Genomic DNA, 14,449 nt, shown 5'->3' with positions numbered 1-14,449 from the left:
GAAATCACCCGTACACTATCGCCATTACACTCATTTTCAATTTGAGAACTACGTGACTACATACACTTTCTAACACTATCGATTTAAATCGTATCGTCGAAAGTAGATTCGTGGTTCGTCTCTGAACTAAATCCTCAGGACAGAAGAATGCTGATTATCCATAGGATAGTTTAATGTATCCTTGAACGAACAAATTTTAATTTCGCATCTCCATACATAAATAAAAATTGTCAAATTTTAATAAACGAAATTGAAAATTCAAATAAGTTAATTTAGTGAATTTTGTCTTGTGTAATATCTTATAATGTCTTATAAAATTACGAAGTTATGTTTCTTTATGCAAATTCAGCCATTCTTTTTCACATTTTTTTTTGAAATATATAATGATCGCAAAAAATGCTAGATATAATACGAAATATTGTATTTTATGAATCACATAAAACGATTACGAATACGATTAATTATTCATTAAGTACAACGTTTCGTATTACATTTAGCATTCTTCGCAATAAGATTTTAAAAAGTATAATGTGAAAAAAACCGCTCGCGACACCACTACCTGCTTGTATAAATCTCGGTAAGGGAACTGCGCCGTAACTATGCGTAACGTAAACATGATGCGCCGCCCGTGCCACCCTGTACTGTCCCCAACTCAAGGTCGCGCGCCAACCGTCTAACTTTTCAAATATTAACGCATAATACGAAGTAAAATAATATTTTCTTTGTATTTTTAATATTCTCCGATTAAAATAATTTCTTATATTAGGTGTAATAAAAAGAAATCCATTATTTTTCCATTCAATTTCATGCAAAACTAATGGATTTCTTTTTACTACACCTAATATGTGTCTAGTCTTAAGAGCGCGAACCGTTTAATGTGATATCATAATTATATTGTGATACACCGAGGAACATATTTCCCTGATGAAAATAAAAATCAGAGCGTAAGTTGAATGTAATGGGAGAGTAACAGAAGTGTAAATGAAACTTCTAGAAGGCGCGAAAAACTTTTACACTTCTTTTACATTTTGATGTTTTGCTTTGTATGGCAATTTTGGCACAATCCTATTACTTGCATGGTTCTTTTAAACGTAATTAATAATTATTCGCGTGAGGTATTTTTGATATTCCAATATTATATGTTAATTTTCATAATTCTTTTTATTCATACTTAAATAAAGGTTGATAAAGTACATACATATGTTCTTTTGTATAAAGACATGCAAATGTTCTTAATATTGTGAAATAATTTGTGTTAAAAATAGCTTCGGCTAAAAGTACTAAATATCTTGTTAATCAATTATTTAATTTTTTAATTAATAAAGTAATTTAAGACACTACTATTACTGCAAATTATTCCATGTTTCAGAAATTCTGAAACAACAATATGTATGTAAAATATTTTATCAACCTTTATTTAAGTATGAATTCTTAAAAAGAACAATAAAAATTGAGACATAATGTTAATTCGTTTAAAAGAACCATGCAAGTAATATAGAATTGTGCCAAAGATGCCATAAAGCAAAACGCGAAATGTACGGCGATATCCATTTGTCAAAATCATGTAAAATATGAATAATTGAATAAACCGTTGAATATTTTTCATACGCAATAATAGGATGTCTGAACGCGGCGCCCGGCGAAAAGCGAGGGGAAGGGGGGGAGCGTGCCGGTGGTCGACTACGTCATCACTTCGGCATTCGCTCGGCGACTTCGGAGGGAGGCGGACGTATGGTATGAGTCCGGATATTGCGCATTAATCTACGAAAATTAGATATTCACAAACGCGAATTGATAACTAATTACATAAGGCTGCCCAAATAGTAATTGTTGCTCAAAACTAAGGTGTGTACTTAGAGTTATTATATATCTCAATCTTTATTACTCTCTTTGATTCACATTCAAATAAAGATTAATAATAAGTTATACATTCTTTAAATAAAGATAAATGCAAATATTTTTTATATTATGAAATAATATAAAGCAATGTAGACTGAATATAATAATGGGTAATAAATAGAATTCATATTATACATTTATAGGTATAAATTAGAGATATCTAAGAGCGGTATTCATAATCCGTTCTTATTTCAAGACTGTCTTAGTAATGTCTTAAAACGCTAATACGGCCCCCTGATTCGTGACTTCTTAAAATTATACTTAAGACGGTCTTGAATATAGCTCTGATGAATACTCGCCTAAGATACGGATGAGTGTGCGTTCGAACGAATTCAAGAAATAAAACATAAATCATATAATAAAGCATCGTGTAATATTCATTGAAGAATATTAAAACGTAACGAATAAATTATTTTACTAATTTAATAGGCATTAACGTTAATATTTCGACACTTAGACGGTTGGCGCGTGACCTTGGAGTGGGGATGGCACGGGGTGACACGGAGCGGCGCGTCATGTTTATGCCTAACTACCGCGCAGTTATTCCTTTACCGAAACTCGTACAAACAGATAACCGTATCGCGGCTCCTTTTCACACTACTTTTTGAAATCTTTTTCGCGAAGAATGTTTAATATAATACGAATTGTATTATACTTTATGAATAATTATTCATACTAATCATATTATGTGAATATTCATAAAATACAACATTTCGTATTATATACTTAGCATTTTTTGCAATTATTATATGTTCTAAAAAGAAATGTGAAGAGGAGCGGTATGCGACATGGCTACTTGTCTGTACGAACGGTATCACACGAGTCATAAAAAAGCAATGGTGATACTCTCATGCAGAAAAGTCGCAATTTCTGCTTTCACAATTAATACAGTTTAATAATTTAATTAATTTTTTGTGCATCTTTCGTTACAAACCGTTAAAAAATTAATCGTAACTTTGGAACGATTAATAAAAGAAACATTTCTCTTTTTTATTAATCTCTAGCCTATTTTATTTACTCTAATTATATTTTACAGACATCATCTATGTATAAATAAAAAATTCAGCCCTTTTATCCGCTCTGATTTTATTTCGCAATGATAACGAATTGCAGACGTGTGATGTTCGTTTCTAAAAATTAATCAATTATATAATAATTGCATGGTAATATAGATAATAATAGATAATATATTACATTTTTCAGATTATCTTCCCTCTTACGGGACGATACACCTTGACGTGATGAGAGGGCTCAGTACCCAGAGGATATTTACACAAAAAGAATGATTCTTCTCAAGTATCTAAAAATTTTCGGATATGTCTGAATGTATATATCTAAACAAATTTTTAGATATTGAGTAAAATCATTCTCTTCGTGTAAAAATCCAACGAGGAAGCTAACGTACTCTCGCCGCCGATTTAAGAATGAACGAACCGCAGCCGGTTCGTCGCGTCGCGCGTTTCGGGAGTGCCGTTCAAGTTATCGGACTCAAGTTATAGTCCGCGCGCGATTACAGTGTACTCGCGAGTGTTTTACGCGAGTGTCCTGTGCGAGAAGATGTCAGTCATATTCTGAGAGGAGGAGGAGGTCTGGGAGAGACATCAGGCACCGGTGGAGCAACCTTGCGGTAAATATTACTTTTTACTTGTGTAAAATTAACCTCTTTTTGCTTGTTTTTAAATCATTTTATTTGACAATGATTTAAAAAAAAAAGATTATTTTTTAATCATTGTTAAATAAATGATTTAAATAATTTTATATTTTATAAAATAATTATATATATTTTTTTAAAGAAGAGCAAAAATTAATTTGTATAAAATTTTTAAGTAATTTTTAAGTAATTTTAAGTAACTCTCGTTTTATCTAATTGAGATAAAAGGAGAGTTACTTAAAATTAAGATGAAATAATTATATTCTCTAAAATAATAATTATATATATTCTCTAAAGAAGATCTTAGCAAAAATAAATTTGTATAAAATTTTAAAGTAATTTAAATAATGCTTTAGAGAATCTCTTTTAGAGAATATATATAAAGGAAAGTTGTTGATGACACAGACCTCCTAAAGCGACACCCTTTTATTTCTCAGAATAATAACATAGTCGCGCTGTTATTTAAACTACGCAATTTACAAAAGAAAATTGTAAGAACTTTATTTTCACAATCATAAATATTAATTAGTACTTCTGTAATTCTTTTTAACTTTACTTGGATTTTATTAATACTAATAAAATCATGATCTGTTTAGCTAATTAAAGAAGTACAGACTTATAATTCGTATATTTATGGCTTATTTTTATATCAAATCAACTAAACACGAATTCTACGATTGTGAAAATAAAATTCTTACGATTTACTTTTGTTAAATTACATAGTTTAAATAACAACGCGGCTATATTATTGATAATATTACATTATTCTAAATGCTTATAGTTCCTTAAATCAGTTTTATTTATATTATTTTTTTCTCTTAGTTTTTTCATAATATGATTTTAAATATAAAATTGGGATGCAGCGTAAACCGCCACTTGTTTGTAAAACAGATCATGAGCTAACTTAATCTTTATAATATTACTTTATCAACAAGTTCTATTAGAGCTGAAGACAATATCATCCATAATAATTCTTGAAAAGCTATCGCGTTACATATTTGCATCTTGCAGAACATAAATAATAATGTAATAAAATAATAATGCATAAAATAAATATGCATATAATTCAATACAAATATTTTATAACGAAGATTTTAAAATATCTTATATACATTCACTTGTACATACTCTATGCAGATAATTTCCGTAAAAGAAAAAAAGACAAGAATACATAGCTACTGTGCCAGTTTTGGAGCCCGTTTTATCAGACGCTTATTTTTACTTATCTTATGAAAAAATTAATTATTGCTAAATTGCAAGCAATATTATAAAAACTGCTTATACTAGGTGATAGAAAATACTTTTTAATTTGTATAGTACTTACGTTTTTAAAATTTTATTTTTACCTTTTGTTTAAGAAATATTGTCTAAAAACAAAGTGATATTGGTAATTTTCCTCTAATTATTTTAGAAAAAATGTATAATTATTTTAGAGAATATATAATTGTTTTATATCTAATTATTAATGAGTACAAAATTCGATACTTACAAAAATTATATTTTCTATATTGTATGATTATTTTTTAGCAAACTGCATGCGCTCATTTAGTAATTATTTTTTAAAATAATGATTATTTCTTTACTCTGTTTTAATTTGGATTTTAATTTATTTGTTACAGAATCATCGTAGCGACGTTGCAGATGTAACTCCGCTGTTGCGCATCGAGTCGGTGAGTGTTGAATCAATATTTTTATTGAGGTAACGGATGTATTATAATTTTATTATATAGAATATTATGTACATACTTGAATACATGTTTGCATGTATTTAATAACAACATATGTATAGTGTTGTATACATCCGTTTCCTTAAAATGAATAAGTTAAAATTGATTAGGATACATAAATTTAGTTATGTATTCTTAATTCTCTCATTTATTCTTAATTCTCGAATTTTATGTATCTATCGAATTTCTAAAGTTAGATAATAGAGAAATTTTAGAAGACTAAATTTAAAGGAAAAATTAAGCAGGATAATATGACAAAAAGTGAACTTATAACAAGAATATTGATTTCTTTATTCTTTGTAATTATAAATTTATGCTACAACATGTTACTTAGAGCCTACGTATAAATCTAAATGATTGATACACCATATATGTAGAATTATACAAAACAGTTGATCCTCAAAAAAAAAATCTCATCAATATATAATCCTTTTCACTTTCCTTTTCTCTTTTACATAAATTATTGCGTTTTTAGCAAGTAGTTATATAAATAACGATAAATTCTTCGGTGTTTTTTGTACACATCTCGAGAAAGCTCGGCAGTTTTCTGCATGCGATTCTCGACATCGAGAAAAATAAATCCGAATAGAGCTATTCCATAGACACTCCGTTGATAGTGATTCCATTTCTATTGAAAACTGATTCGGCCTCGTAATGTTCGGATCTGCCGTACATTCTTTTTGAATAAATGTTACGCCGTATCTGTTACGAATACATACCAATTTAGATAACACGATATCAATTCTATTTATCTCTTATTTTATTCATTTAATCCTATTTATTTAATAATTAGAAAATAAATTTCGCTTACATAAAAAAATATTACAGTTGCCACAACTGGAAGTAACGATAATTTTCACCCATTGATATACCTGATTATAATAATCATAAGATAGATATATTCTTCTTTACAATCATAACCATTAAGATATATACCAATCTTATAATTATCACAATCTTACTACAGTTATAACCAAAAAAATATTGATGGGCGACTTTTGATTGTATACAACTATAGCCATTTTTTTCCGTGTATATACATTATATACCTTAATAAATTTTCGATTTGCTATCTATAGTATATTTTAAAATAGTTTCTAGTAATTAACTCTTTGTGGACTGACGATTCTATTTGGAATCATTTTTTTATTTCATAAATTGCTTGCTGAATTTTTATGAAATTTGATCTGTAGGATAATTTAATAAAGTTTTATTCGAATTGAGATAAAAATTTAAAAATTCGAAATAGATTTAGTGATGACGAACGAAATTTCAAAAAAGTAATTTGATTATCATAAAACATGGTTTTAGGAAGTTTCCAATTTCGTCGAAGTGTACTACTCAAAAATAGATACTGATTTCCAAACTGATTTTCAAACTGACTAACTCTGGTTTTAAACATTGTGACACTAGAGCCTCCTTTATGTGATTACTGTCTTTTTAAAAATTCGATTTTTAGGCTATATTCAAACTCAATACTAAGAACCTTTTCTTTTAAACCAAAGTTGCACAAGATTATCTTTTAAATTTACATTTTAGAATTCTGAGACCAGAATTCAATGTCCTCCTTAGAAAGCAAAACCTTCATTAAGTTACGTTAGATAGCTTCGATTCTCAAAGAATTAAAATTAGTTGATTTCATAAAATTATGTTATTTAACATGACAATTTTGAATATGAATGGGATAATTGCATTTGACACTGTCACTGTAAAAAAATTACATATAAAATTACAATTATAATGAATAATTTTAGGACCCATTATTAAAGCTATATCTTTATATAGGCACATCTTAAGTCACAACTTATAAATAACATTGCTTTTTTTTATAGTAACAATTAAACAATTGGCGAAAGTAAATTAAAGTTAAATTTATAGAAATTTTTACAACTTAATTCGCCAATGAATTTCATAAAATTTTTCTTAAATTAAATTATTTTATTGATATATATAAAAATATAAATATTATAGTATATTATCATTATTTTATATGATATTACAAAAATTTGTACATTTATATAGAAATTATGAAATATAATATTATTATTCTGTAATTTTCTGTCAAACATAAAAATATATTTATATATAATTAGAGATAAAAGTATTAATGTTTATTAAAAAGCACAATTTTATATATTTTTACATTATTTTTATATTTATTTTTCATGTAATTTTACTTTTCTACAATGTACGAATCGAATTGGTGCGTCTCTTTAAATTGTTTTGCACAATTGTGATTTATCTGTACGCGTTGACACCTAGACTACGGATTTAGGGACTATTCTCGGAGACGTTTTCGTACATGATATTATGCGTGCTGTCATTCAATGTCGCATAAGATATATAATTATATATAATTTTATATATATATATATATAAAATTTTAAATCTATATAATTTTATAATAATTATATACAAATATTTTTTCCCGGGAATGTAATATCAAAATATTTATGTTAATAATCATCAATTTTTATTAATTGTTGGTAACGTCGTTCTTCATATCCCCGGATTCTCCGGATCCCATTGATAGTCCACGAAAATTTGCCGCCGGTCTTTAATAGTATCTTATCGATGTTGGCACGCTTCTGTCCTGAGGATTTAGTATAGAGACGAACCACATTTACTTTCGACGATACGATTTTATCGATAGTGTTGGAAAATGTATATAGTCATGTAGTTATCAAATTGAATATGGATGTATTGGCGGTAGTGTATGAGCGATTTCGACAGTAATAGGAAAAAACCGGCATGGCCTCTCTCAGATTTCTCTCTGTTTCGATGTAAAAATCAGAACTGGCGCTCCAATATGTATACAACGATTTCCAATAACAACCGGTTGCAAGCTGTGCCCCCGCGAACGCATCTGTTACCTATAAATACTTTGTGTCGGTGACACAGTGAAAGGTGAATTTGTAGTTTTATATATTTCTTATTTACAGTTTAATACGTATTTTACTTCCATTGTATAACTGCAAAAACAAATATGTAAAAAAACAGGTGAATGTTTTTGAGGCTTTCACAAATATTTTTAATATAGAAGTTAGCGTTTCGCATATTTTCTCGGTATTCAGATCCATTATTTAGTTTAGAATGCATTATTTAGAATGCGTTTCGTGAATATTGCAGTTTACAAAATATGGATATTTTAATAATGATGGATCTAAGATGTATTATGGAATTATTCGGAATGAATTCCGATTGAAATTATTCAATTATTCCCTAGATTCTTATTGTGTATTTTCTAGAAAAATACGGAATAATTCTGATTGGAATTCATTGATTGCTGATCTATAAAGTACTCCTGACACAGAAATAATCCGCGAAATGCATAGTTTTTGTGAAAAAAAAGTAAATATGCAATATAATCTTTCAATTTTCCTGTGATTTCATAAATTTGTAAAATCTAAGATGAAAATATATTGTACAGCATATTTATTGTAAAAAAAGAAGGATAGAAGTTTTTTACAAAATTGTACGGATAATTTTTTAAAAAGTTTTTATCAAGTTTCATCATTTTTTTATTAATGTTGATATTATACATATTTTATAAAAAATGAAAAATGAACGGAAAATATATATACAAAATCAGATTTCGGATATTATTGGGTTGAAACAAAAATTTGTATCGCTACTTCATTTGTTTCACATCTATATTTAAAAAAAATATTTTTGAAAAATTTAACAATTATATCATTTGATAGAGCACATTTTCATCTTTAAGAATCTGTTTTTTTTTTATTTGCGATAAGGTGATTTTTAACAGAATTATGAATAATCAAATAAGTACTTTTATTTAATCCGCGATAAGTAATGAAAAATATTACAAATATTTAAAAAATAAAATAAATAACTTTGTAGGAAAAATTATAAGCTCTCCACTTTGTTCAACTGTAATTTTCTATATATAAAAATTACTAAATTCACAAAAATTCAAAAGACATAGTCACCTTTCAAAAGTACAGATATTAAGCTTTAAAAAGCCTCTTTCTTTAATTAAAATTTCCTTCATTTTTAATGAAGTTATTTGAACTCTGAAGTTTGTAGCGCTACGAACTTTCGTTTCAATATATTCTACACAATATGTAAATCAGCCTTAATCTGCAATAGCTGTAGTGAGTTTTTAAAACTTTTGCCCCAAGCTCTGAGTTATGAGTTTAATTTCCTTTAAATTTTGCAACTGGGATTTAACGGCATGGCACATCCACGACCAAAGCAGTCTGAAGTGATTAACGTAAGTGCGCGTCTCGATGATCGTTGCACTCGCGCCACTTTCCGAGCTTTTAGCCACTTGGAGAATCGCGCGCGCGCGCGCCGATTCGAACTTGCGTTCGGTCAGTTCGATTCCGGCGCGTTCCGCCGGTTTAATTACCGCGCGTGGCAGCACTGGTGCCGGCTGGCGGTGTTTCACGAATTCACGCAGCCAGCTGTGCCGCCGTCCCGGTCCGTCTGTCCATCCGTGCGTCATCCGTGTCCGTTCGTCCCGCGGTCGCGCCATTCCGGTCCGTTCCGCTGGCGACTGCCAGAAAGCAAGATGGCGCCCGTCTGTTTGCGGATACCTCTGTCGTGGATATAAATACGCGCGAGGAAGAAAAAGGGGAGAAAGGATAAAAAGAATAGTGCCGAGAAACGGTCGCAGACGATCGCGCGGTCGGTGCGACGGTCGTCGTGATTGCGCGCATCTCGTCCGCGGTAACGTTGACGTCAACGTCGCCACGCGTCGCGGTAACGTCGCGTGAAACGCGTCGGTGTCTTCTTGTGTTCTCCCGTGTCGTGCTCCGTCCACTCGTCACTGTCGTCACGATCCGCTGTCCATCTGCGTCACGAAACCGGCAGCGAGACCATCCCGCGTGTACCTATCTAATCGTGAACCGTCGTAGCTCCAGGAAGGAACGCTCCCGCGAACGGTGCCCACCTGAGGAATGCCAGATCGGCCGCGATCTCCCCGGCAGGTCGGCGGATCGGCAACGCGGCGCGACGAGTGAGCGAAGAGAAGCCGTTGAAAAAGAAGAGAGGAAAGAGAAGACCGGGAAGGAGACGAGAGGGAAAGAAAAATAATAAACGACGGAGTGCGTGCTCTCGTGGGGATTCCCTCGCGAGACAGTGATTGCGGTCGCTACTCTCCCGTGACGTATGTGTGTCGCGGAGGTCGTTTGTCAGACGGGTCGGTCGCCGCGAGTGTTTCCGTCGTTCCCGTCGCCGTTGTTGTCATCGTCGTCGTCGTCGTCGTCGTCGTCGTCGTCGTCGTCGTCGTCGTCGTCGTCGTCGTCGTCGTCGTCGTCGTTGTCGTCGTCGTCGTCGTCGTCGTCGTCGTCGTCGTCGACTTCGTCGTCGTCGTCGTCATCGCGTCGCGAGTGCCATCGGCGAGTGCGATCTCGATGCGCTGTCGTCCTCCCTTTGAAGATCATCCCCTCTGGACGCCCGGTGGTATCAGCTGCTACTGCTTCTGCTGCTACTACTGCTGCTGCTGGGACTACTAGCCCGGCAGCTCCCTGCGAGGATACTCTTCTGTTGGAGCGGTGGGGCAAGGAGGCGCCGGAAGCAGCCGCGAGTCCGGAAGCATAGCGAAGAAGATGGCCTTCAACGAGGTGAGTGAGGTGTACCTGTACCTCTCTCGGTCTCGTGCGCATCTTGTCTGCTGTATCTGCGAGCTTGCCTTGCACGCGTCACGCGTTCCCGTTGCACCACGATCGGGTCGTTCGATCCCGCGGGGTTGACCCCGCGACCCCCAAACGCCATTCCTAACCTAACCTCCCTTTCTGCGCACAGCTGGTAGTACGCTATCAACTCCCCCTTTGCTCCTCCCGGTGTCTCCTCGCGTCCCTTCGCTCTCTTCGTCCCAAACCGACGTCATTCTCTCTCCCTCTCCCTCTCCCTCTCTCTCATTAATTGTTATTATCTTTGTCTATCTATTTTATTTATATTTTGTATCTTTGTATTATTTTGAGTCTTAATTTTGAAAGAATACTATTCTAGAACGTTTAATAAATAACGATACGTATCTATCTTTCGTACTCGATAGATTTGAGATAACTTGGTATTCAACAAAAATTATGTGGGCGTAATTTGGTGCATTTTATTATTTGGCATCAAAGTGTGATTTTAAATGGCTCACAGAATGGGACATTTAAAATCCTGTTCGCATTCGTTATGGAAACATACATGTGTCGAACTGGGAAGAATGAGATTGCTAATGTCTATTTGTGACAATAGTTCGTTAATTAAAAGTTCATACGCTAGTTCTAATTAGAATTGACATGTATGTTATTATTTGTAATTATACCACTGATATATTTTTTGTATATGTAATTTCATAATCGTAATCCCTCTAATTAGACGAAGTAACTATTGCATACGAAGTAACTATGTTAGTTACTTTGTATTCAGATAAATTATTCGTCAAGAACGTCTGTTTTATCTATTTAGGATCTTATTTGACGTTAAATTTAGGTACATATGTATGTGTCACCGTCGCATTTCAGTATATTTACACTAAAAATTACTAAATTTTAATGAATATCTGTTTGAATAAATCTAAAGCCCATTCTACAATTGCGTAAGCGTAATTATAGTTGTAAGAATTGACTAATGATAGTCAAATATTTTCCTTATATTTGACTGTGATTGATTAATTCTTATCACTACAACTACTTATAATTAATAAACTTAAATAAACATTTACTAAATATAAACATGTATTTATTTGATACTTGATACAAGATACTTGATACCATTATATAATTTCACCATTATTTTTTATTGAGTAACCATTTAATTATTGTGAATTAACGTTTGCTTAGTGCTAATAATCTTAGTACTTAGCTATTTAAAGAAATATTAAGATTTAGTAAATTTTTTTTCAATGTAATTAATGATGAAAATAATCGTTTTATAAAATATATTTGTAAAATCGTAGCAAAATCAGCATTCCTTAGGTAATGCTTTGTTGATAATGTGCACTTAATTGTCTCGTGTCCTTGAGAAGTCGCGATAAATGCCATTGAAACACGACAAGGTTTTATCAGCTACAATAATTCTATCAGTCTGATGTAGCAGAGTCTCGCGATTGGTTCACCGTTATTTCGCCTTGCTATCGCAACATTGCGTAACTTGCGGAATTTATGATCTATTTTGGACCGCGCGCTACACCGGTTTCACAAGCCACAACAATGACATTAATGAGCCTGTTCGTTGCCGTTGTCATCCCGTCAATTTTGATGAGAGACCCTCGCATTCTCGTCTCTCGGCAAATGCTCGCTCGACCGTGCGATAGCGCGCTACACGTGTTTACATCTCTTCGCAATCGATTCAAAAAGAAAGAAAGAGACGTTTGATTAATCGAGCCCCCGAGTTTTCAATGTGTCAGGATTCATATCTCCTTCGATTTATTAATGCGATTGAGCTGACGTCTTAATATAATCTTACAATTAGTCGACGTTATTTCCTATTTCGAACACACCTGAGTTTCCGCACAATGGAAGATAATATCAACCCTTTCGTGAGACTATGGGAAATTTCCCATCATTTCTTAGGATATATGACGCTCGGTAGACTCGCATTTTATTATATTCACTGATGTCGTGGCCAACTAACTACTTTTAGTAGCGTCCAGAGACTATATTCTTGAATCCATGTTGCATACAAAAATTTATATAATATATACACTGAAAAAAAAGATTTGATTATATCAACAAGATTATATCAACATGTATATAGTTGAATGTATTTTGGTGAAAACTAGCAGAATTTTTAGGTCATCATAATAGGATTTGATATTTTTTTAACTAAAACATTTCATAGACTTAATTATATGGATTTAATTAATATTTTCCAGTTGGAATTTATAAAACTTATAGTTATTCAGTAATCGAGATAATCAGATATCTCATTATGATAACCGGAACTCTGATTGATATGATCAGACTCTACTGGTTCGTTTATCTTGAATCAAAAGTTTTTTTTTAATGTAATATATACAGTGTAATATATACAGTTTTTGAATTCTGTTTTTAATTCCTGGAAGTTACATATTTCAAAACGTACGAATTAAACGTTAACGAAAACGTAAGAATTAATTATGCTTGTCGGATAATTCCTACAAATTTTGATTCGTTCATTTTTGAACAGTTATATCGGTTGAACCAAATTTTCATTTAACGCAACATCTTTTTCTCACAAGTTTTATACAAGTTCTGATGTTTCTGATAAAATCGCAAGGTGTTAAATCCTCACTCATATTTTTCGGAATATAGTATTTTTGTATATATACTTTTTTTTTGTATATATACTTTTCGAGATTAAGGTCGCAGAGGATTTCACAATGGGGCCTGAATGAACGATAACTTATCTCTCACTGTCTCTTCAGTAAACGTTATCGTCGCTGGTGACGCATGTACATCGCAATCGTACACTTGGAATCGGTTTTATCGCGAGCATTATTTTTCGCTGAGTCGACTCGTATAAAAAAAAAGCAGAAATAAAATGCGCACCGATGCGTAATTAATACACCACGATCGGATTTCACCGACAGTCTGCTATAATGTTACGTACAGATTACGGTTCGAAAGCCGAGTGTGATAATCACACGGAACGTGACTTCTGTTCTCACGTTGCTCTTGATACTTTCAACGAAATATGCATATATGAGACTCTACGACACAACTTCTTTTCTCTTCGTGAACGCACCAGTTTTGCGCCAGTGTTAAAAGATTCCATTCTTTTTGCGATGAACGCAAAAATTTTTCGTTTCGCTCCTTTATGCTGAATAAATATTATTTTTATCAAGCGTTCGATCAACTTGAATGAAAATTCGTTTTGGAATTCCTTCTCAGACATGTAAAGCGATGTCCATTTGTGATTGCTTCGGATTTTTGATCGATGATCGTGAGGTGATTTCTACTATCTCGAATTCATCAGCGCATTCTTCAAAATTCTTATCAATATCTTATCTCCGTCGTATTTGGTAAAAGGTGAATGGTTGAGTTATCCATCCGCCAAGACTTGTAAAAGAAAGAGTCACAAACAAAGCTACCTGCGACTTGTGATATCGATCGAGATGTCATATATAAGTACATAGAGTGGTATTTTCCGTCCCTTTGACGTCTCTTATGCGCAATACTACGGCTTCGTTCTCGTAACGCTGATTATTTCCCCCTTTCCTCTCTCTCTCTCT

The sequence above is a fragment of the Atta cephalotes genome, assembly GCF_000143395.1.
Source record: "Atta cephalotes unplaced genomic scaffold scaffold00011, whole genome shotgun sequence".
NCBI classification, from domain to species: Eukaryota; Metazoa; Arthropoda; class Insecta; order Hymenoptera; family Formicidae; genus Atta; species Atta cephalotes.
This window is presented reverse-complemented; position numbering follows the sequence as displayed.